This window comes from Taudactylus pleione, unplaced genomic scaffold (genome assembly GCF_031769625.1).
Source record: "Taudactylus pleione unplaced genomic scaffold, aTauple2 ptg000529l, whole genome shotgun sequence".
Lineage (NCBI taxonomy): Eukaryota > Metazoa > Chordata > Amphibia > Anura > Myobatrachidae > Taudactylus > Taudactylus pleione.
The window spans coordinates 738,738-765,907 of NW_028284931.1; positions in this window are offsets into that span (position 1 = coordinate 738,738).

The following is a 27,170-nucleotide window of genomic DNA, read 5'->3' on the forward strand; positions in this document are numbered from 1 at the left end:
CGTGCTCTCACCTTGGTTTCCGCGATGATGTAGGTAGCTTTCCCATTCAGACCAAGCCTTCTGATAGGCCCGCAATGTAGTTGGGGTAAGGGATTGCTCCGCTAGACGCTCCATGCCTGCTCAATGACCTGCCAAACATAGGGGAGGCAAGGCTCACCAACTAAACAAGCCTCCGGAGCAAGCGACCTAAACCAATCCCACTGAAAATGGGAGAGCGCATCAGCAATTGCATTTTCCGAGCCTAAAATGTGAATTGCCTTGAACAAGATGTTACATTGTAAACAACGCAGCACTAGCTGCGCGAGCAAGCGCAAATCAGGCAAGGAAGAGGCGCGCAGTTCATTAACAGTGTGAACAACGCCTAGGTTGTTGCATCTAAAAACAATATTCCTATCGAGCAACTCATGAGCCCAAAGTTCCAGCGCCACCATAATGGGAAACAATTCCAGGAGGATTACATCTTTAGTTAAACCCCTGGAAAACCACTCCGCAGGCAAGGGGGCAGCGCACCATGACCCTCGGAGGTAACACCCAAAACCCGACGAGCCGGCCACATCAGTGAACAACTGCAACTGACAGCTGGGAACAGGAGGAGGCAGCCACAAGAGAACACCATTAAAGTCGGCTAAAAATGAGAGCCATATAGCTAGATCCCTTTTATTTCGGCTGAGAGACGAATAAAATGGTGTGCCCAGTGAACACCTGCGGTGGCTCGCTGTAGTTTTCTAGAAAATACCCTACCCATGGGGATCACCCGGCATGACAAATTGAGCAAACCCAGGAGAGACTGAGCTTGCCGCAATGTCACCTTACCCGCAGCCAGGCAACCCTGAATGGCATGTTTTAATTTGAGACTTTTCTCAGCTGGAAGCCTGCAGCAGCCATTCAAGGTATCAATTTCGATGCCCAGATAGGACAGTCGGGAGACCGGGCCCAAGGTTTTATCGCTGGCAATAAGAACCCCAAAAAAGGAAAAAAGTGCCTGAATGTACTCTAACAAAAAATGGCAATGGGGGGAATCAGCATGGCCGACGCACAGGAAGTCATCCAGGTAATGGGCCACACCCTGCCCACCGGTACCAGCCTCGATGCACCAATGCAGAAAGGTACTGACCCTTTCAAAATAGGCACAGGACACGGAACACCCCATAGGCAAGCACTTGTCTATGTAGTATCCGTCGTCCAAATGAAAACCCATGTACCTGAACAAGTCCGGGTGCAGGGGCAACAAGCGAAAAGCCGATTCCACATCCACCTTTCCCATTAATGCGCCGGGTCTGTGAGCCCTGACTAGCTCAAGCGCCTCATCAAAAGACTGATAAGAGACCAAGCAAAGCTCCTGCGGAATGGCGTCATTAACTGATTGGCCAGATGGGAAAGATAGATGCTGAATGAGCCTAAAAGCACCGGGCATCTTCTTAGGGACCACCAGAACAGGGGACAGCACCAAGTCAGCTAAAGGGGGCATGAGAAAAGGACCAATGATGCGACCAAACCGCACCTCCTTAAGGACTTTTCCCTAACGATGTGCGGCAGCTCTATAGCAGATCGAAGGTTCCGTGGAGAACCCACAGGCACCACTGAAGCTACCGGCAAACGAAAAACAAACTGAAAGCCTTCACTTAAAAACTGCGCCGCAACTGTGTCAGGGTACCAAGCGAGCCATTTTGCCATGGCATCAAGGTTAACAGGGGTAAAAGCTTTAACTAGCAGGCCCGGGGCCGGCAGGCTTTCTGGGAGCTGGGGAAGCGATAGATTTCGAACAGCCAGAAGCTGGGTGGGCATCGCTGCATTTGCTACAGAGGTGGCGAAAATGACATCACTGACCAAACGAACACTGTGTTGAGTTAAATGCGAAGCACTTACCCTTACTATGGTTGGATGGGCCCGACCGGCTAGCGCCGAATTTTCTCCATTGGCCAACTGCAGCCGGGGAAGATTTGGGACCCTGTGTGACATCGAGCCAGACCTCGACATCCTTGCAGCCAAAATAAATAATGTGCAGCCGGTCCTGCTTACGACAAAATTCTTAGTCGTAAATGCGCCAAGCAGCTCCTCGGCCTGACCTCTGCATATTATGAATTAGATGAAAGTACCTAATGATATTGGGGTGTTCTGCAGGGCGGATTTCCAAATAGCATGCCGTGAAGATGAATATCCCAGCCTGCCAATTAGAATAAGTCTGGAAAGCGTCCAAACCAATACCACCCTTACGCTTAGCAGCTCGCAACTCCTTGCGCATGGTATCTGTAAGGGAGAATATGTCCACATAATGACCCTTCCTTATCCTGTCTTTAATGCATGGGCAGAGGCCACGCAGAACCGTGGTGTTTGCGCAACGTACCACCTCGGAGTCAGCACTATCCGTGGGCGCCTTGTCATCATGCGGGGCATGGCGCTTATGGTGAGGCTTATGCAAGCGCCTGTCAGCCTCAATCCTAGCGAATTTAGCCGCACGCTTACGCACCTTGCGAGCTTTCTGGGAGGGGCTATTATCACTGGAGTCATCAGAGGTAGAATAACTTACATCTCTAAATGTAGAATAGGAACTAGATGAACACTCACCAACCGTCCCCGCTGTAGGATCAGCATGGCTACCGGATTGATGCGAACCAGAAGCCGCCTCGTCACCAGCATCCCAGGAGGGGTCCATGGAACCTGTAATAGATGTAGAAAGGCCATCCGGGGCCAGGGAAGGCTGTGGGACCCCAACTGCTGGAGGACCACCATGAGGACCCGCACATGAAGCACTGTCAGGCATGCGTACATCTGACACGTAATTTATCCGTGACGTGGCTGCAGCAGCAGGGGGCAGTACTGGGGTGCTTGGCCCTGCTTGCACAGTAGAAGGCAGCAAGGCCGCAAACATTGGAGCCAAGGTGGTGGCCATATTAACAAAAAAACCATCATAGCAGTGGGGTCAAATGCCTGCTGCCAGCTGATAGCAAAGGGGAGGGAGCCATCATGCCAGCAACAGGCAGAGGGCCAGGGCCAGTGGCAGACATAGAGGGCATAGCAGCAGCCCCAGCAGTACAAGTGGGGCTGCAACATTAGCAGACCTGAGCCCCGCCCCCCGCCGAGACCCAACATGGCGGACGCTAACAGCGGAGGCAGCATCATCTGTGCCACCTCTGCTAGCAGCCAGGGATCGTCCGGCAGCACGGGGGGAGACCGCACGCGAGGAGGCTCTGCTCCCACTTGCAGACCGCCGGGTTCGGCACCAGGTAACGCCCGCACTGTGGGTGCAGATAAGTGAGCCCCGCGATGCCCGCCATCTGGTGGGAGCAGATGAAGGGCTCACCAAAACTGAGGGGGCCAGACCATCAGCCGCTGGAGTGGGAGAGAAGCGGGCAGGAGGGTGAGTGGAACGGCGCGGGCGGTCCATGGAGCAGCTTGCCCAGCACTGGTGACACGGGGAAGCTGCACAGGGGAGCAGGCTCAGGCGCAGGACACAGGGAGAGAAGAGCAGATAGAGGAGATATAGAGAAGAGAGGGACAGAGACAGAACAAGGGAAATGGAAATAAAGACTTAGCAAGGTGAAAGTGGAAAAAAAAGAAAAGTATGTTTGTGCACAACAGTACCTGACCCAAATGATACAGGAAAGAGGCCACAGGCTTGTAAGCCTGGCCTTATATAAGCTCTGTCCCACTCCGCCCACTAAGGATTTAATAGGTTGGAACCCAACCCCATTATCACTACCCCAGGCCAAAGCCCAGCCTCCTGGTTTAAGAAACTCCTGTCTTATTCAAGCCCTCTATTATTCAAATGGTAGACGTGATGTATCGCTACAGCTACATACTGTATTTTTACTATACTTATTTTTTTTATTAAGTACACTATGCCCTCCTCAATGATTAGGTGCAGGGTTCTACATTAGAATGAAAACTACAGTATAAGGGCTCTACTCATGTGTCTTGTGTCTAAAGACATTACAGTCATGTGTGGCATACTGTACATACTGGCATGTGTATAAATGCACTGCTACTGTGTGGCATAATGTCTATAAGGACACTATAAATTACTATTCAGTACATTACAGTGTTTTTTGTGTTAACAGGAATTCAACAGCATTAAAGAGCGGACCAACACTTCCAAGTGTTGTTACAGAGATTACAGAACCACCTAGCGGGTGAGTTCTGTAAAGTATTTCAGTATTTAATGCTCCAATTTATTTATTTATTCAGTCTTTCAGTATACTGTTTTTGTTTCTGGTGTTACAGTATATGGTGTTCTGGTAAAGATTTGTACTTTACAGTAGGGTTTTTTGTTTCCAAACTGTTTATAGGGAAACTAATGGTAGTTTTTATTTTTGCACTTGTGCAGTATGGAAAGCACAGGGAAAATGGCCAATGCGATCAATTTTCAGGTGAACTGCACATGTGCTGTAGACACTGGGCAATATCTACTACCCAGTGTCTATCAGTGTGATGCTGCACTCAGTGCACTGCCGGCTGCTGGACTGAGAGGAGGGGGCCTGGGCCACCTCTTCTATTGAAATGCCCCTGGTGTTGTTAGTGATATCATGTATACACACTGGGTGATCTGGACAATTGTCGTTATTGTCCAGATCATTAAACTTATCATCTACAGTGTACTGTATTCAGCTAAAGATCCATTTCCAACCTCATCTGCTTACACACTAATTCTTAATATACAGTACTATACTTCTGCTTTGTTTCAGTACAGTGCAGTATGCTTTGGTCACCTTGTCTTATACTGTCAAAAAAGTTTAATAGTAGTACAGTAATAATATTGTTGGGCTTTATTTATTGACATTTTTCAAATAGTTCTGTGACAAAATGACATTGTGTTTTCTTTTCACAGAATTTGAACTTGAGGAGAAGGATCCCCAGGCACAGGAGGCCGCAGCCAGACCCAGCCGCCCCTCTAGGCCTCATAAAAACTGTACACTACTGTACATTGTCTTCTATCTCTCTACTTTTTTCCTATTCATAGTGTCTCTTTCCCTCCTATACTCCACCAAAGACCCATCTCCAACCTCTTCTCCTTACACACCAATTCTTTCTGTACTAGTGTTTATTTTTATTCAGTACTGTACAGTATGGTTCAGTGACCTATCTTAAGGGGCTTACACACTAGAAGATTTTGATGAACGATAACAATATTGCTCAGTATTGTTCATATTGTCTAGTGTGTATGCAGTAAATGACCAACGATGCGCACTCGCTCCCTCAGGTCAACAATGATATCCCCAGTGGGCAATACATGCTCTCACAAATATTTCCTTGCTCACCTTGCTTCCCAGCTTTGTTGTGTACTTTAGGAGAAAATGTACAGTATGGTCTCTAGAACAAACAAGCATCTCACAGTACTTTCTTTCTCATTGCTTTGTTGCCTTTCTCCTTTGCCTTTTAACTCACTTGAAGTCATTAGGCCAAATGTAATAACAGTAAACTCTCACATTGGCTGAGTTTTATCTTCAAAATAGGAAAACATGTGGATGAGAGTTTACTGTACATCGTGAGAGTTTTTTGCCTGTAAAAACATTGGAGTGTGCATGTTCTTGTACTCTGTTACAATGAGCCAGTTTAAAAAGTTTGAGAGTTTACAGTTTTAATTGTACTATGTTACTGTACTTTTCACTTCTCATGTGTGCACTACAGTACTGTATGTAGACTCTTTCAGTAGAGTGTGTTTCTTTTTGGTGTTATGGAGGCTCTAGTCAAGAATTTACAGTAGGGGCTTATTTGTTTCCACAAACACCACCACCATCACCACCAACAACACCATCACTGCAGAAGGAGGAGGAGGAGGTTGGCTTTGGTAATGATTGCAACAGAAATGGACACACTAGTGTACTGCTACTGCCTTTTTTATTTTTTGTATAATATTTTTTTTCTTATACACACAGATTGCCTGGTCATTGACCTGCACCAGGAGAAGGAGGAGGATGAGGAGCCTGCCAGCCCTCAATTAGACAGTTAGTATTCTTGTACAGTCCAATACTTCTGTTGATTTTAATAATGTACATGCAGTCCATGCAGCATGGCCTCTCCTCCCACCCCAGTCAGTCATTAAGTATTGTACACTACATTGTCTTCTCTCTACATTTTTCCTTTTCATAGTATCTTTATCTCCCTCCTGTACTCCAGAGACCCATCTCCAACCTCTTCTCCTTATACAGTAATTCTTTCTTTTTTTTCCACAGTAACACTAACCCAATGGGTCCTGCCACTGCCATCCCAGGATGACGCAGCTTGCCCCAGCAGCCCCTTTATGATTTGTTATTACTATACACTATATTGTCTTATATCTCTCTATTTTTTTTCTCTTCACAGTGTCTCTCCCTCCTGTACTCCAAAGACCCATCTCCAAGCTCTTCTCCTTACACAGTAATTGTTTATGTACTTGTGTAACAGTAACATTCTGTTTTTTTTCCACAGTAACACCAATCCAATGGGTCCTGCCAGCCCCAGCTGAGGAGGCTGCAGCCAGCCCCAGTCGCCTCTCTCTAGGCTTCATAAGTACTGTACACTACATTGTTTTCTATCTCTCTACTTTTTTTCCTTTTCATAGTGTCTCTCTCTCCCTCCTGTACTCCAAAGACCCATATCCAACCTCTTCTCCTTATACATTAATTCTTGCTGTACTTGTGTTTATATTTTTTCAGTACTATACAGTATGTTTCAGTGACCTATCTTAAGGGGCTTACGCACTAGACATTTTGATGAACGATAACAATTAGTATTATTATTATCCTTTATATGGTGCCACAAAAGTTCTGCCGTGCCTTACACAGTACATAAATGAGCACACAACAAAAACAGTTAATAATAATACAAAACAATGCAGGACAAGAACATGGTTTATACACATAGCTGCATAACACAAGCAGCAGGGCCTCAGCAACCAAATTTTGGGTGCCAATTACGGAGTTAGGAGTAAATGAAACTATAAGTAGGGATAGCAGAAGCACATGAGGGACGAAGGCCCTGCTCATGAGAGCTTACATTCTAAAGAGGAGGGGCAGACAGACAGGGGTGACACAGATGGGGTAGAAAGTGAGGAAGGATCATGGAGCAGTGGGTTAGGATATGTGCTGCGGAATGTGTGTGTATAAGATGACCTGATGTTATGTCAAAATGAAGTCCTTCATTATTCTATCTCTATGACAGAAAATAGATTTTGTTTATGTGTTATTTATTTGAGAGATATACAAAATAAAGCTGTAGCACTTTAATTTTTGTGTGTTACATTTTAGCATCTAAATACATCCTTCTAAAAATGCAGCTATTATGGGACTGTCCTGCCATCTGAAAACAGTAATGAATACTTTAATCCCAGCTGATGGGTGCTATGCCATGCTCCTGTGAGTGGGTGCATCTCACATGCTAGACCCACCCACAATCGGGTGCAGCCATGCCCAACATGCTATGGTCCCACAGGATGTTGCTGTAACCAGGCCCAGAATTTCTCTTTCCATCCCTGGAGGTGATAGGCAGCACCAGGAGGGAGTGGGGCTTAGTGTTGGGGTAGCAAGGCCATGGAAGAAAGGAGATGTTTGAGAATGGAGGAACAGGAAAGGTTGGAGAAAGAAGCTGAGGGGTTGAAAGCAGACTGATGAGAGAAAAAAGTGGGAACAGCAAGTGGAGATGACAAGAGGGGGTGGATGGGAGTTGATAAAGTAGAGGATTATGTGGACATTGCATGATATATAGTATTGTTCATATCGTCTAGTGTGTATGCAGTAATTGACCAATGATGTGTGCTCACTTCCTCGGGTCATCAACAATATCCCCAGTGGTCTGTACATGCAGCCCAATCTGGGGATATTGTTAATGATGCCATGCTGGTGAATGCAGCATGGTCTCTCCTCCCACTCTCATCATCATTCCTCACTGCCAGCAAGGTGCATACACTTGATGATGCCAGCACCACTGCCGGGTCTGTGGTTCACAATATCTGATCATACACACCTTGTCTAGTGTCCATGATCCATACTGCACAGTAAGTGGATACTGTCAATAAAGTGTAATAATACCTGTAGTAATACTACTATTGACCTCTATCTATTGACATTTTTGTTTTGTGGCAAAATACAGTAACATTCTGTTTTTTTTCCCACAGTAACACCAAACCATGGGATCCTGCCACCCTCAGCCCAGGAGGACACAGCTAGCCACAGCAGCCCCTTTATGTTTTGTTATTATTATACACTACATTGTCTTCTATCTCTCTATTTTTTTCCTTCCAGTGTCTCTCTCTCTCCCTCCTGTACTCCAAAGACTCATCTCCAACCACTTCTCCTTACACATCACTGTATAGTATGTTTCGGTCATCTTGTCTTATACTGTCAAAAAGTGTAAAAATAGTATGGTAATAATATTATTTATTGACATTTTTCAAATAGTTTGATGGCAAAGTGACGTGTTTTCTTTTCACAGTTCCAGAAACAGAAGAGGAGGAGCCCCAGGCCCATGAGGCTGCAGCTGGCCCCATCCGCCCCTCTAGGCTTTGCAAGTACTGTACACTATATTGTCTTCTCCTTTTTTTCTTTTCACTGTGTCTCTCTCCTTCCTGTACTCCAAAGACCTATCTTATCCTTACACATTAATTCTTTCTGTACTTGTGTTTTTTTCAGTACTGTAATGTACATTAAGTTTTTTTAAGGGTCAATGACTGTACAGTACTAGTGAAAGACTTGATTCTGTACTTTTTATTGTACCCCATTACTATTCTAACACTGTCCTTTTTTTTTCTCATAGAGCAACTTAGATGACTGGTCATTTGACTGTGGGCGGCGGTTATTCGAATTTTTTATTTAATTTTGTATTATATTTAATTTTTTTAATTTTTTTGGTTTAATTAAAGTTTTATTGTTTTGAAACTGTTTTGCATATTTTTTTCATTAGTATCAATGCAGTACTTGCATGAAGTTTATATTTATAAATATACTATAATATAAATATATACTATACAGTAAATATAAATATATTTATAGTGTGCGTACATGTTGGTGTGCAGGGATGCAGTCAATAGACTGGTGGACGAGATGCCACAAGGGCAGACCTTGAGCTGACTGCTTGAGTGGCTAACAAAGCGTTCTTTATTATGGTAATGAAAGGCTCTTGTTTGCTTTGGGGAAAGGGACCTGATGCACTGTGTGTGACTCCCAACCGGCTGAACTGGGCATGTGCAGTACTAAGAGACTCCATACGCCACAACATAGCATGACTACCAGGGTGCTACATGGCATATGGAGCAGCTCCATTGGGCATGCACTGGAGATCCCAGCCAGCACAGTGCCGCTGATATGCTGACAGTGCCGCAAGTGTGCATCTTAAAATGCACCATCAGTTTGTAATCCAGGGACCCCTCTTTCACTCAGACCCCACTACTAGTTTCTAATACATGCATTCACTACAGTATCTCAGCACAACGCAAGTGGGCGGCTTAATATGCATAGTCAGTTTCTAATACAGAGACCTCTCTTTCAAACAGAGCCCACTACTAAAGTCTAGTATCTAAGTCTGGGATGCACTGTGTTTGACTCCTGACTGGCTCTACTGGGCATGTGCAGTACTATGAGACTCCATACTCCATAGCACTACTAGCAGGGCGCTATAGAGTCCTGTAACCACTTTCTTGAGCACACAGTGCATCAGCAGTACAGTGGCATAAAGTACCATGGAAAAGCAATGTGGTATGAAGTTGTGGACAATGTATTGAGCTCAGTAGGCTTTGATAACAATACTGATCTCAATTGCTCTGTCTTTATGCAATGCTGAGAGTGCATCTTTTTGGTCAACATGCATACATATATAAATGACAAAACTCACTCACCACCAAGTCCTGTAGAGAAGATTAAAAAAAAAAGTCCCTTACCAGGTCTCAAACCCATGATGCCCACGCTTGCAATGCGGTCACCCATACCACTAGCCCATACACACCAAATATGTCGAAATCTGCACCTGTTGTGTACAGCACACAGTGCATCAGCCTAGTGCTGATGCATTGTGTCATTCCTGACCGGCTCCAGTTGGTATGCACAGTACTATGAGACTCTAAATGCCATATCCTGACTAGCAGGGCACTACATGGGTACTGTATGGAGTGCCATACTTAACATTCTTGAGCACACAGTGCATCAGCAGTACAGTGGCATAAAGTAGCATAGAAATGCTAGGTGTTATGAAGTTGTTGACAATGTATTGAGTTTAGTAGGCTTTGATAACAATACTGAACTTCAAATGCTCAGTCTTTATACAATGTTGGGAGTGCATATTTTTGGTCAACACACCACCAAGTGATTTATTTTTTAATCCTGTATTGAAGATTTTAAAAAAAATTGGTTCTATTCTAGTTCTAGAACCCAGGACAAGCACTGTGCAAGGCACTCACCAAACCTCTAGCCCACATATGCTAGCCTTATCAAGCACTGTACCTGCCATGTATATTATGTGACGTCTGCAAATTACAGCAGGCAATGTGTACAATGTCAAGAGCGGGCTCATCCTTGTGCACTTCACCCACCCACTGCTGTTTTTAATAATAATTGAAAAAGTGTCTTTCTTTCAAAATATTATACTAGTATAGTCTCATTGAAAGCTGTGCATGCATCTCATTAATGTATAGTATCGGTTATACCCTCATAAGGAAATGGCAATTACACTATTCTATAGTAATATATGTGTACTAACTTGTATCCCATTCTGAGAGCTTATGTGATATTAAAAGGACTCAGTATTCAGTATTACAAATTTCATTAGTGGAGCACTCGCCACCCAGTGGTTAAGCGGTGTATTACATGCCATGGATTCTCTTATGTTGTAGCACGTCACGGTACGCCAAAGTACAGCCATCACATTACGTTCCATGGAGCGACATAGAGGCCTGAATGGTATGCTATGACCAACAAACTAGCTGGGCCCATCTGTAGCTATTACATTTTACATGGGAGGGAGTATATATGCTTTCATGATTTACATATTTTGGTTGTAATTTATTTGTTTATAATTATTAAGCATATAAAGGTTGTATTTATAGTTAGTATATATATAGTTATTATATTTATAGACACAATATATATGGTTTTATAACGGTAATTCATAAGTTATTCATAGTCACTATTATAGGCACTATATAATTAGGAAAACAATAGAAGTTACACCAATAGTTTATAAACTTATAGTTATTATAATTGTAAACACAATTATAACACTGCACAACAATGAAAATGTTTCCGATGTGAAAACAGTTACTTCTAATTGACTTCAGCATGCAAAGAATGAATATGACATTTAAAACTCTCAGTTAGCTCTGAGTTCCGAGATATAGTCCATTTATGATGATGTAGGGGTATTGCTAGTGAAGTTGGAAGAATGGAGAGAATCTTACCAGCAATCTGCACTCCGTGCAGAGGGGGTGGGGCCGAATGACCCAATTAAATGAATCAGTTATTTGTCCCCTCCCCTATTCAAATATATGCGATTCACGGGATTACCCACACAAGATAACTGTGGTGCACTGAGTGACAAGCATAGTGAGCGATTCCACCAAGACATTTCAGCAATGGAACAAAGATATCAGGGTAGGTGAATCACTACTGTTGGACAGTGACAAGAGATGCCCCAGAAGAGGAGTACAAATGACAAGCAAAGAGAAAGCACCCCATGAATAGGCCACTTTATTAGATAGTACTTTGTATGTTTTGTATGCTGTATGTTTTGTTTTGTGTTCTTATTTGTGATTGATTGAATTAAAACAACTGTTATTTATTTTCAATCAAGGAAATATCAGATTATTTTAAAATAGCTTTTCACTATGACTATATTACTAATGTACATATAGTATAGTGCAAGTAGTGTAGCTCAAAAAATAGAGCTAGTAAAATCATTCTAAAATCATTTTAGTTTTTCTTGACCTCAAATTAGTAATGTATGACTATTTTTAGAAAGGAAACAAATTAAAAGTATTTATTTGTTGTACAGTGTAATCAATGCACTTATAATCTGGAAACTATACTTTCATATTTTTAATTGCTATATTTATATTTATTATGATTATGGTTATTATATTTGAGGTTAATAAATTTATAGTTGATGTGTTAGTGTTTTGGATACCAATAATAACTTTATAGATTTTTTGCAAGGTTAATATTTATTTTGGTTAAGTTAGTTGTAACTGTTATACAGTCAGGTGCATAAATATTGGGACATTGACAGAATTTTCATATTTTGGCCTCTATTCACCACCACAATGGCTTTGAAATGAAACAAACAAGATGTGCTTTAACTGCAGACTTTCAGATTTAATTTGAGGGTAATTACATCCAAATCAGGTGAACAATGTAGGAATTACAACAGTTTCTATATGTGCCTCCCTCTTTTTAAGGGGCCAAAAGTAATGGGACAAACTAAACAATCCTAAATCTAACTTTCACTTTTTAATACTTTGTTGCAAATCCTTTCTAGGCAATTACAGCCTGAAGTCTGAAATGCATAGACATCACCAGACGCTGGGTTTCATACCTGGTGATGCTCTGCCAGGCCTCTACTGCAAATGTCTACAAGTTCCTGCTTGTTCTTGGGGAATTTCCCTTCAGTTTTGTCTTCATCAAGTGAAATGCATGCTCAATTGGATGCAGGTCAGGGGATTGACTTGGCCATTGCATAACATTCCACTTTTTAGCCTTAAAAAACTCTTTCGTTGCTTTTGCAGTATGCTTCGGGTGATTGTCCATCTGCACTGTAAAGCGCCGTCCAATGAGTTCTGAAGCATTTGACTGAATATGAGCATATAATATTGCCCAAAACACTTCAGAATTCATTCTGCTGCTTTTGTCAGCAGTCACATCATCAATAAATACAAGGGAACCAGTTCCATTGGCAGCCATACAAGCCCACACCATGACATTACCACCACCATGCTTCACTGATGAGGTGGTATGTTTTGGATAATGAGCAGTTTGTTTCCTTATCCATACTCTTCTCTTCCCATCACTCTGGTACAAGTTGATCTTTGTTTAATCTGTCCATAGGATGTTGTTCCAGAACTATAATGGCTTTTTTAAATGTTGTTTGGCAAACTCTAATCTGGTCTTCCTGTTTTTGAGGCTCACCAATGGTTTACATCTTGTGGTGAACCCTTTATAATCAATCTTGTGAAGTCTTCTCTTGATTGTTGACTTTGACACATATACACCTACCTCCTGGAGAGTGTTCTTGATTTGGCCAACTGTTGTGAAGGGGTTTTTTTTCACCAGGGAAATAATTCTTCTGTCATCCACCACAGTTATTTTCCATGGTATTCCGGGTCTTTTGGTGTTGCTGAGCTCTCTGGTGTGTTCTTTCATTTTAAGAATGTTTCAAATAGTTGATTTGGCCACACCTAATGTTTTTGCTATCTCTCTGATGGGTTTGTTTTGATTTTTCAGCCTAATGATGGCTTGCTACACTGATAGTGACAGCTCTTTGGATCTCATATTGTCACACCTAGAATCAACTCCAGAACTTTTACCTGCTTAATTGATAATTAAATAATGAGGGAATAACCCACACCTGTCCATGAAATAGCTTTTGAGTTGATAGTCCCATTACTTTTGGCCCCTTAAAAGTGGGAGGCACATATAGAAACCGTTGTAATTCCTACACCGTTCACCTGATTTGGATGTATTTACCCTCAAATTAAATTTGAAAGTCTGCAGTTAAAGCACATATTGTTTTTTTTCATTTCAAAGACATTGTGGTGGTGAATAGAGGCCAAAATATGAAAATTCAGTCAATGTCCCAATATTTATGCACCTGACTGTAATTATTGTTAAATGTAATTGTTTTAGTTATGTTTTAGGTCACTATATTTAGACCATTCAAAGCTAAAGCTGTGGTGGTTCAATGTGGAAGTGTATTTCTATTTGCCTATAGGTGCAAATATTGGGATTTGGTTCTATTTACCTAATGTTGGAATTGGTATTGCATTTTAGAAATGTTGCTGTGTTATGCCTGTCAAGCATCACTGTTTTATTTTATGTTGTATTATGTAACATGTTTTAAAATGGTAAGTTAATAAAATATTGAGCAACCTGATCTACATAGATTATGAGGAAAATATTGCCATAGTTTTGAATAAATATGAATCATTATGCTATAAATTTCAATTTACTAAAAGGAAATCAGCCTATAGTTTTTTACTATCAAGTGTATTAAAAGACTTGAATTCCACTGCTGAAAGGTATATTATGCATTACATAAGTGAAAAGACACAAAGCAATATGCAAAAAACATACCCAATATAAGTATTGAACCTGTGACTGTCACGTGCTGAAGTTGAAAAACACATTCACCACCTATTTAAGCCACCTGATCCTCTTAGGTGATCTATCATTTTTTTGATAATTTTGAACAAATATACTGAAATAATTAAAATTCTAAAATACTAGCTGTCTATAGTATTTCACTATCAAGTTTATTGAAACACTTGACTACTACTGCTGTAAGATATACAATGCATTATATACGGTAAGTAATAAGACAAATCATTATGCAAAAAAACATACTTGTGAAAGCAATCAAACCTCTGTCTATGGTAGTCTAAATCTATAGTACATGTGCTCTAGCCCAATGTGCCACCCAACCTACACAGACTTTGATGGATTTTTATCATAGTTTTGAATCATTTTAATAAAATATTCAATTTACTAAATATAAATGAATATTATTATTATCCTTTATTTATATGATGCCACAAGTGTTCCGCAGCGCCTTACATAGTACATAGAACTAATAGGTGAACAAGAAACAAGTAACTTACAGTACATTACAGCGCAGGACAAGGACACAATTTATATACATTGCTGCAATAGCGATTAAAGCACTCACAATAAGCAGCAGGGAGTTGGCAGTCACATGTTAGGTGCCCTAATGGGGAGTAAAGAGTAGGAGAAAATGTAAAGAGAAGCACATGAGGGAAGAGGTCCCTGCTCGTAAGAGCTTACATTCTAAAGGGGAGAGGCAGACAGACAGGCATGACACAGAAGGGAAGATAGGGAGAAAAGAGCATGAGGTGGGTTAGGATGAGTGCTGGAAGGCCTTGATGAAGTAGTGGGTCTTTAGAGAGGTGGAGAATCTGATAGGGAGAGCATTCCAAAGGTAAGGAGCAGCACAGGCAAAATCTTGGAGGCGGGAGTGGGAGGAAGTAATCAGTTGACAAGAGAGGTGGCATGCACTTGTTGAGCGAAGTGGATGGGCGGGAGTGTGAAGGGAGAGAAGGTCAGAAATGTATGCAGGAGAGGATTTGGTGAGGGCTTTGTAGGTGAGTGTAAGAACCTTGAATTGGCATCTGAAGGGGAAGGGGAGCCAGTGTAGGGCTTGAAGGAGAGGGGAAGCAGATGTGGAATGTCTGGAGAGGAAGATGAGCCAAGCAGAAGCATTGAGAATCGATTGTTTTGGAGAGAGGTAAGAGACTGGGAGGCCAGCTAGGAGAAGGTTACAGTAGTCCAATCTGGAGATGACCAGTGAGTGTATGAGGGTTTTAGTGGCATCCTGGGTGAGGAAAGGTCTAATCCTGGAAATATTTTTTATGTGGAAATGGCAGGACTGCGAGAGCTGCTGATTGTGTGGTTTAAAGGAGAGGGAGGAGTCTAGGATAACTCCAAGACAGCGCACTTTGGGGCTAGAGGAGATAGTTGTGCCATCAATAGATAATTAAATTGTGGGAAGTGATGTAGTGGAGAGGGTGGGAAGATGATCAGCTCAGTCTTAGATATGTTGAGTTTAAGAAAGCACTGGGACATCCATGAAGAGACAGCAGAGACACAGATGGAGATGTGGGTAAGGAGCAAGGGGGAGAGCTCAGGGGTGGAAAGGTAAGTTTGAGTATCATCATAGAGATGATATTGGAGGTCAAAGGAGTTAATGAGTTCACCTAAAGAGGACATATATAGTGAGAAAGGGAGAGGTCCAAGAACAGAACCTTGGGGAACTCCTACTGTTAGTGGAAGTGGGTGGAAGAGGAGTCACGAAAGGACACAGAGAAGGAATGATCAGAGAGGTAGCAGGAAAGCCAGGAGAGGGCAGTGCCACATAAACCAAGAGAGTAAAGGATTTGCAGGAGGAGAGGGGGGTCTACAGTGTCAAATGCAGCATAAAGGATAATGAACAGAGAGTAGTGGCCCTTGGATTTGGCAGCAAGGAGGCCATTGCTGACTTTCGTGAGGGCAGTTTCAGTGGAGTGGAGAAAACAGAAGCCAGATTGAAATGAGTCAAGCAGGGAGTGGGAGGAAAGAAAGGTGGTAAGGCGGTTGTAAACAATATGCTCAAGGAGTTTGGAAGCAAAAGGGAGAAGAGAGATGGGTCGATAGTTGGAAAGTATGTTAGGATCAAGGGTAGGTTTTTTAAGAATGGGGAGACAAGGGCATGTTTGAATGCAGAACGGACAGTGCCAGATGATAGGGAGAGATTAAGGAGGTGAGCAAGATGGGAACAGGCAGAAGGCGACAGGTAGGAGAGGAGATGGGAAGGGATAGGGTCAAGAGGGAAGGTGGAAGGAGGGGAGGACTGAATGAGGGCCATGACTTCCTCTCCAGAAGCAGGGGAGAAGGATGTCAGAATTGGTGAGACAGAAGGGGAGGGGTTATCAGGGCAAGGAGGGGGAGGAGTGCTGAGTGTCTGATGGGATATGATGTCCTCATGTATGGAGTCAATTTTAGATGTAAAGTAGGTAGCAAAGTCAAGGGCAGAGAGTGAGGAGGGGAGGCAAGGAGGGGAAGGGCAGAGGAGGGAGTTGAAAGTGGCAAAGAGATGCTGGGGGTTTGAGGACTGGGAGGAGATGAGGTTCTTGAAATATGTTTGTTTGGAGAGAGACAGGGCAGCACTGTAGGAAGAGAGAAAAAAAATTTAAACGGAGGAAGTCAGCCTTAGAGCGTGATTTTCTCCACTGATGTTCTGCAATTCTTGAACACTTTTGCAGGTATCTGGTGCATTTGGAATGCCAGGGTTGTGGTGTGGATCTGCGAGGGTGAGTAGATATTGTCAGAGCAACAGAGTCAAGAGCAGAAGTAAGGGAGGAATTGTAAAGGGAAGCAGCTTTTTCAGGACAGGAGAGAGAAAGGATAGGGGAGAGAAGAGAGTCCAGCAGGGAGAAAATATCAACAGTGTCAGTAGCCTCAATATTCCGCTTAGTAATGGTAGCCTTAGGAGGTAAAGGAGGGTAAGGAGAGAGGGATGGGTTAAAAGAGAGAAGGTGATGGTCAGAGAGGGGGAATGGGGAATTGGAGTAATGAGAAATATCACAATGATGAGTAAAGACCGGGTCAAGTGAGTGCCCACTCACATGGGAGGGTGATGAGGTCCATTGAGAGAGACCAAATGAAGAGGTGAGGGTAAGTAGTTTAGCTGCAGAGGATTATGTGGGAATGTCAATAGGAATAGTAAAATCAACTAGGATAATGGAGGGAAGATCTGAGGAGAGAAAGTGAGGGAGCCAGGAAGCGAAGTTGTCAAAGAATTTGGAGGGAGAGTCAGGGGGACGGTAAATGACAGCTACTCTGAGGTTTACTGGTTGAAAGAGGCATATAGCATGAACATCAAATGTGGGGAATGTAAGGGATGGTTCAGAGGGTATTAGCTGGTAGGATTAACTGGTGGATAGAAGGACCCCAACACCACCACCATGGTGACACCCAGGCTGGGGGGGTGGAAGAAGGCAAGGCCCCCAGAGGATAGAGCAGCATGAGAAGTGGTGGCAGAGGGTGAGATCCAGGTTTCAGTAATGGCTAGGAGATTCAGGTAGTTGGAGATGAAAAGGTCATGGGTGGGGACCAGTTTATTACAGACTGACCTGGCATTCCAGAGGGCACAGGATAAAGAGATAGCATTTGTGGGAGAGATGTGAATAAGATTATCTGGGTTGCTGTAACATGGAGGTATGATTAATGTGGGTGACCGATATGAATAGAGTTTAGTGATGGTGTGGGCACCTGAGCTAGAAAGGGAACCTGTAGGAGGTAGGCAGGGAGGGAGATGTGGATGGCAGTGGGATGAAGTGACAGGGAGAGGAGTGTAGGAGGAGGGTTTGGTGGTGGGGTAGTAGGACATACGGGGGTGTAGAACAGGAAGAAAGTGGAGTAATGGAAGAGGAGGGAAGAGTAGGCAGACAGAGGAGGGGGGAGAAGGGGAGGAGGAGGTGGTAGAGATAAGGGGGAAAGGATAAAGGTGGAAGCAGGGGGAAGAACAGAGGATTAGGTAGAGACTGAGTGAAGGAAGGAGTTGACAAAAAACTTGTCATGGTGTTTATAAGTAAACAAGAGGAATGAAATATGGAAATGAGATATGAATGCAAGAAATTTGTAGAAATGCAAGTGAAAGGACAGTGATGGTAAATATGTATGCAGATTAACAAGTTTGTTATAGGGAGGATTAAAAGTGGGGATCTAATGTGTGCAGAATTTGAAAAATAATGCAGATTGTAAGCAGATAGAGGATGTGAGGCTAGGCAGGAGAGCTAAGATAAAGTACAGTGTTTCAAAGTGGAAAGATGTAAACTGACATGGAAACTAGTACAATAGCCATTGAGATGTATGCGAGAATCAGAAAGCAAGCATTATTAATAGCAGTAGAAGTGTTCTTGCCGTGATTGTACAGGGAGTCCAGTTGTAGCCTGAACCTTTAGTCCGTTAAGGTTTGCTGCTTGTTGGAACTTTTTCTTCTTCTGTTTATCATTGGTTTAACGCAGGTCTAATGCTAGTTTTGCACTTAAAACACACTGCACTTTGAAAAACTGCATCACCCAGACAATGCTTCCCAGCCAAACTACTGACACTTATACAGGGATGCAGGCAAGTGTGGACACTAATTAATGAAAACCCCCAATTGGCTAACCAAAGACAGCTAGCAAAAAAAATGGCTTAAGTCAACAAGGCACACATACAGTACCAAACATCTAAGGCTAGAAATAAATCAAGCCTTCACTTCAGTCAATAGACTGAGAGAATCCTTATAACAATTTCACTATTACAAATCTTAAGGCATTAGAAACAATAGCATAAGGATTCAGTAAAGAATAAGCTAGTTACCTATATGTATAATTTAATAAAGCAGACACAGGAGGTGGAATACTTTGCAGTCACAGTCAAATTCAGTTACCTATAAGTATAATTAATAAAGCAGGCACATAATATAAAGGGTTTCACTATCAAGACTATTTAAATACTTGACTACCACTGATATAGGGTATATTATGCATTACATAAGTGAAGAGACACAAAGCAATATGCAAAACACATGCCTGGCATAGAAATTGAACCTGTGACTGTCACACAAAGAAGATTTAAAATGTGTGTAATAGCACTTTGAGACACCATCTCCCCATTATTGATATAACATTTTTTTTCATAACTTTGAACCATTATACTAAAATAACCAAAATTTTAAAATGGTAACTGTCTATAGGATTTTTCTATCAAGTTTATTGAAATACTTGACTACTACTGCTGTAAGGTGTATAGTGCATTATATACTGTAAGTGAAAAGACACAGAGCATAATGCAAAAAAAATCATAGCTTTTATAGGAATCAAACCTATGTCTGTTGTAGTATAAATCTGTAAAACATGTGCTCTATCCCAAGGAGCCACCTGTTCTACATGGTTTATAAATGAATTTTGTCATAGTTTGAATTATTATGATAAAATATGATTTTTTTTAAATAGAAATCAATATATAGGGTTTCACTATCACGACTATTTAAACACTTGACAGCCAGTGCTGAAGGGTATATTATGCATTACATAAGTGAAGAGACACAAAGCAATATGCAAAAAACATGCCTGGCATTGGAATTAAACCTGTGACTATGACAAGCTAAAGATTTAAAACTTGTGCACTAGCACTTTCATCCACAAGATCCTGCTAGTTGACATAACACTTCTTTCATAATTTTGAACCATTATATTAAAAAAAAAACATTTTAAAATGATAGTTGTCTATAGGATTTCACTATCAAGTGTATTGAAACTCTTGACTTCCTCTGCGGTAAGGTGTGCAATGCAATATATAAGTGAAGAGACACAGAGCAATATCCAAAAAAACATACCAGTGAAAGGAATCAAAACTCTTTCTGTGGTATTCTAAGCTGTAGAACATGTGCTTTAGCACAATGAGCCACCTGATCTACATGGAGTATGAAGGACTTTTGTAATAGTTTTGAATCATTATAATACAATATTAAATTTATTAAAAACTAATCATTTTATAGGGTTTCACTATCAAGACTATTTAAACACTTAACTACCACTGCTGTATGGTATATTATACATTACATAAGTGAAGAGACACAAAGCAATATGCAAAAACATACCAGGCATGAGAATTGAACTTGTGACTGTAACACACTGAAATTTAAAAACTTGTGTACTAGCACTTTGTGCAACAGAGTATTATGCAAAAAAAGCATACCTGTGAAAGGAATCAATCTCTGTCTGTTGTAGTCTAAAGCTATAGAAAATATGCTCTAGCTCAATCAGCAACCTGATCTTCATGGATTATGAATGAATTTTGTCATTGTCATAGTCTTGAATCATTATAATAAAATATTCAATTTATTAAAAAGGAATCAATATATAGGGTTTCACTATCAAGACTATTTATATACTTGACTACCACTGCTGTAGGTATATTATGCATAACATAAGGGAAGAGGCACAAAGCAATATGCAAAAAAACATACCTTGCATGAGAATAGAACCTATAACAGACAAACGCTGAAGCTGTGAAATTTGTGCAATAGCACTTTGAGCCACCATGCCCCCCTCACTTGATGTAGCAATTTTTTTTGTAGTTTTGAACCATTATACTAAAGTAACCAAAATATTAAAATGGTAGCTGTCTATAAGATTTCGCCATCAAATTTGTTGAAACACTTGACTACTACTGCTGTAAGGTGTACAATGCATTATATAAGTAAAACAGGCTTGCCTACCCTCCCGATTTGGTTGGGAGCCTCCCGACACCCCGGAAAGGCAGGCAAGCCTCCCGGCAGCCACCTGCCCCCCTATCCACTAGTAGAAATCCCCACAGCGGCGGGGGGCGATGACGCGATTCACGCTGAATCGCGTCATTATGGCCCTGCCCCCTGCTTCACAATGCCTTTAATGATGAAATTGTGAAGAGGGGGCGGGGCCATGATGCCGCGATCATGTGGCTCCGCCCCTGGCTTCGCCCAAATCCGTCATCAGTGTCCGGCCACGCCCCCCACACTATGCAGGCATTCAAGTCCCTCCCGGAAGGAGGGAACTAAATGTCAGCAATTATGAAGTAAAAAGACACAGAGCTTGTTGAAAAAAAACATACTTGTCATAGGAATTGAACCTCTGTCTGTGGTAGTCTAATCCTGTAGAACATGTGTTTAGCCCATTAAGCCTCCTGATCTACATGAATTATGAAGGCATTCTGTCATAGATTTGAATCATTATGATAAAATATTCAATTTATTAAAAATAAATAAATCACTATCAATACTATTAAAACACTTGGCAACTACAGCTGTAAGGTGTATTATGCATTACATAAGTGAAGAAACGCAAAGCAATTAGCAAAAGTAAACATAGCTAGCACAGGATTTTAATCTGTGACTGTTTCATACTGTAGGTGTGAGACTTGCGCACTATCCCTTTGACCCACCCAACACTTGTAGTTAATGTAGCAATTCTTTAAAAGTTTTAATCCACAATACTGAAATAACAAAATTCTAAAATGAGAGCTGTCTATAGGATTTCACTATCAAGTTTATTGAAACACTTGAGTCCTACTATTGTATGGTGTAGTTTACATTATATAAGTGAATAGACAAACTTCAATGTGCAAAAGGCATATCTGTCATGGAAATTGAACCTCTGACTTCCAGGCTTTGAACATGTGTGCTAGCCTGTTGAACCATCTGATCCACTTAAGACAAGTAGGGTTTTTTGTCATAGTTTTGAAACATTTTGCTAATATACTAATGGTATTAAAAATAAAATATCTATAGTGTTTCACTATCAAGTCCATTGAAACACTTGACTACTACTGCTGTAATGTGTATTATGCATTATATAAGTAAAAGACACAGAGCAATAAGCACAAATATACATGACATATGAATCAAACATCTAGCTGTCATAGTCCAAAGCTGTAGAATATGTGCCCTATCTCATTTAGCCAGCTGAACGACATTGAGTAAAAATGAATTTTGTCATAATTTTGAATTATTATGATAAAATATTTAATTTAATACAAAGGAATCAATATATATGGTTTCACTATGAAGACTAAAAAAACACTTGACTACCACTACTGTAAGCTGTTTTATGCATTACATAAGTTTAGAGACTCATAGCTATTTGCAAAAAAAGGTATCTAGCACAGGATATGAACCTGTGACTTTCTCAAATTGTAAGTGCTTAATTTGTGCACTACCCCTTTGAACCACCTGACCCTCTGTTCCCGTTGGAATGAGATAAGGTTCTTGGATACAGAAGGTTAATTAAGCCACACAAACCAGTATCTTGAAAAAAGATATAATTTATTACAACAAATAACAAGATATGGAAGAATAATAGTTACTTAGCATCGGAATATAAGATGGTTACACGATCCAGGAGCCTCCTCTCGGAATAGAGCTGGAACAAACAATTTCCTGGCCACTAACTACTGTCTAGTCCAGGCATAGGGCAGGCCATTGGAAGCTTCTTTGTTCTTCATTTAGATAGTATCCTACTTGCATACCCATCTAACTCTTACTAATATGGGCATAAACATACTTCAAACTACTTTATTGGTTAACTACTGATAAGGACTTTCTAAAACTTAACGCAAGCATACAATGCAGTAGACAACGCCTTGTGGATTTATGGCCTGTCTGCTTTCCACATTCCTACACCATTTCATGCCTGATACATCACTTCATGTCTTATACGCACATAAGAAGCATGAATAGAAATGGCTGTCAGTAGCCATTTTGCTATCCCAATATAGTCCACCCTTGGGTTTATGGTGTTGAAGACATGTATATCATGTTCTCATAGGAATCTTTCTTCCTAATCGGCATCAATTTAACAGAATCCAGCGTGTTACAACATTTCCCTACACAAAGAAATAATACCTTGATTCCAAGATACATACATATTATAATCATGATTCAATAAATAAACATATGCAGTAAACCAGTGAACCAACCCCCTAGTTCTGAACAGGGTTGAACCACCATTACCATCTTTCCTCATAATACTGTTTTAAAGGCCGCACTGCTCTCTTGGTTAACAAATGATGCGGAATCTGCATGGTATTAACTTGATTCCCATCTGTAAAGAATGTGGTGGGTATCAAACGTCCCAATGTACAATTACCAAATCCCCATAGGGCAACCATTTGTATGCCTTTCTCCCACAAAGGTAATACACATTATCTGGAAAAATATATGGAAAATTAGCCACCACAGTGTATACATTGGCCAAAAGATCTCTGCTCTTATCAGGAACAGGTGTTAATTGCATCATGTCTGGGGTATCACTATAATTAAGTGTAATGTTTAACAGAGCCTGCCATTCCCTGGCAACATCAACCAATTGAGCTCCTACATCCCATATTTGAAATATCTTCCTATCCACCATTCACTCAAACATAAACAATCCCCTTTTATATGTGAATACTCTAATAAAATAATGAATAATACATATGATTATATCAAATATATCAGTAAAGTAAAACTCAGTTCAGTTCAATGAAATCTTGAAAAAGTCTTGAGAATATTGGTGAGTGTGGATCCAACCAAATTAAGGCACAAGTTCAGTTTTGCACAATACACATAGATGTATTTAATGGTTTTGCTATCAGATCTTATAACTCTTTGGTCCTCCTGGACTCTCTCTCCTGTATAAGAAATCACTCTCAGGTCATCGCCATCTTAGACACACCTCCAGCGACATTCTCTCACCTCCTGCTCCAACCAGCAACCTGTTGGCTTAGACAAATAAACAGTGTGAGATAAACCATAACAACAAAATAAAATAAGCATTTACTTATCCTGCTGCAATTATCTCTTACACCTGTCTCTATTCTCTTCCTACTAAACATTTCTTCACAACAACCTTATCATAAGTGTTTGTGTCTGTGCACCAGATATGTTACTTAAAAAGTTCAACCTTTTATCACCCTCCGGTTATCAAAATATATGTACTGTATACAGCCTGCTCTAAAAACCCCAACATTGTGTATATATAAACATTCCTGTTTCCTAAACAACACATTCATTCATTCAATCATACTGATGTCAGTTTTGTGAATGGTATGAAGTATAGAAAACCCAATATACTCCATGTTGTTTCTGTAAGATGGGTGTCTTTGTCTGCTTGAATCTTCTCAGACATCCCATAACATCAACAAATCAGTCTGTGTCACATGTTCAGGAAAGTCTCTTATCCTGTATCACTCTGCTTGAGACAACTTCACTCCTGAATGACAGTGTTCTGTAGCTGTTCAGTACAACACTCGTTCTTCATCTTCTTGGTGGCAAATGATGAATTCAAATTGCCAGACTTGTGCAGTCATTTCACAGTATATGAGGCCTTTATCAGTAGCAAGCAAGGTAGGCCACATTTCCAGCTGTTGGCAAACATAACAGGTTTTTGCAAAGTCTCTAACCATGGTTTGGATATAAGGAATCCCTTTGATTTGAGCTTGGTCGAATGCAGCATCAGCTCCGTCATGGTTTAACAGTTCTAGCACCATCAGTGTCAGTGCTGTCTTTGCGGTGAATTGCACACCACGTTCTCTGCTCAGTTCACTTGTGCACACACCATTGAAGCTGTAGGTGTGTGTATCAGCATGTCCCACGTTTATCTTCCAGCTTTGGACAGCAGCACATATAGACTTTGTGTCAAATCTCCATTTATCAGTGTGAAGATTTACAGGGCATCCAGTCTTGTCAGTGACTTGGAAAACAGTCATAGATGCAACAAGTTTGCTAGCCCCTTCTTCTGGCTTTCTGCTGTCAGCTTGTAAAGTTAGCTGCTTTGCTTCAGCAAAGATCCACAACAATCCAGTGTGGGTGCAGGTAGCACCATAGTCCGTGAACCAATAATGCTCTCTGTCTTGGAAATCTTCCCACCACCGTGGAGTTGCGATCATAAAGAAATCCAGTATGGACAGTTCAAACATTGGTTTAAATTTCACTCGGCCAGCAAGTATCACTTTGAACTCATCAATCAGCATCAGAGTTTCTGCCGTTGTCGTTAGCAACTGTGTGTCTTTCAGCTGCTTCAAAACCTTTGGCTGGTAAGGCTTTGAAAGGAAATACACTGGGATGCGAATTTCATTACCAAACACAAAATCTGAAACTTTGTCACAAAACAAACCCACAATCAGTGTGTCTGTGATGCATGTAAGCCCCTTGTGGTTGGTTAGTGTGTACCCACCAACCCCTCCTTCACAATGAGCAAGTGAACCATGAACATTATTTGCAGAAAACACAACTTCACTTTTTGCATTGTTAAATTCAACAATGACACATTGATCATGCCATGTAAATTTAATGTTGTCACAGGGGGAGTCTTCAGTCTCAGGGGTATGGTCTATAACTGCAATCCTGCCCATTTCCCACCCCTTGGCTTTGGGCAATGCCCATGTCTCATTGGGCAAGGCAAAAGGCATCATCACCACCCCTTCACTTAGCAAAACACCCCTCTGAATGGCCATGCAAACACATCATTTTTTTCAATCAGTTCACAGTGAATTGCAAATGGGACAGTCCTGGGCAATTCAGTCATATCATCATTCACCTCATGAGTACCAGAAATCAATGGCATGTTATCAGAAACCTCATCTGCATTCAATTTTGACTCTGATTTCTGGACATATTCTTTGCATTCATGTGTTTCAACATTTTGTTCACATGTTGTCAAATCAGCAGACATTTCCATCACACAACTCCTCTGATCAATCCCATTTTCTGTTTCAAGTTCTTTCTGACACACTTCTCTGTGTATTTCTAACTCACTAATTTCTACACTTTCTGTGTGTAATAAATCAGCACTTATTTCTGCGCTAGCTGACATCTCAGCTCTTACTTGTGGGGATTCACTCCCCCTCCCTATGGATTTTCAGGGACAATGTGAATTCAGGCTTACTCTCTCTGTCTGTGAGACAGGCTTTCTTATCACTGCATTCTTCTCAACAGATTTTACACTGCCTTCAACATATATTGGTCTATGCAAAATTTCACTATTTTTACTCTTATCAATACCAGGCAGTGAAAAACCAACGTTATGCTTTTTCTGGAAATCAGCCAGCTGAAATCCCAATTAATTTTTCAACATATTTGCATATTTCTTAAAAATCTTAAAATGCATTATTCTTGTTTGTTTCAACAACACAAACACAAAGACAGTAAACAGACAACATACAGATATACTGTGATGTACATTATACACTCTGTGACTGATCAGGTCACACCTCCCTCATTCACTTATGAGACAGAGGATTTTTTACATGGATTTGCACAACCCTGCATTTGCAAAACACTATGTTTGCACAGCAATGCTACAACAATCGACTACACATTCCAAGCAGATTTATGACTACTAACTCTCTGTATCCCACTTCTGACACCACTTTAATGTTCCTGGTTTAACGAGATAAGGTTCTTGGATACAGAAGGTTAATTAAGCCACACAAACCAGTATCTTGAAAAAAGATATAATTTATTACAACAAATAACAAGATATGGAAGAATAATAGTTACTTAGCTTCGGAATATAAGATGGTTACACGATCCAGGAGCCTCCTCTCAGAATAGAGCTGGAACAAACAATTTCCTGGCCACTAACTGCAGTCTAGTCCAGGCATAGGGCAGGCCACTGGAAGCTTCTTTGTTCTTCATTTATATAGTATCCTACTTGCATACCCATCTAAATCTTACTAATATGGGCATAAACCTACTTCAAACTACTTTATTGGTTAACTACTGATAAGGACTTTCTAAAACTTAACGCAAGTGTACATCGCAGTAGACAACGCCTTGTGGATTTATGGCCTGTCTGCTTTCCACATTCCTATACCATTTCATGCCTGATACACCACTTCATGTCTGATACACACATACGAACCATGAATAGAAATGGCTGTCAGTAGCCATTTTGCTATCCCAATACACCCTCTTAGTTAATGTACCAATTATTTTAA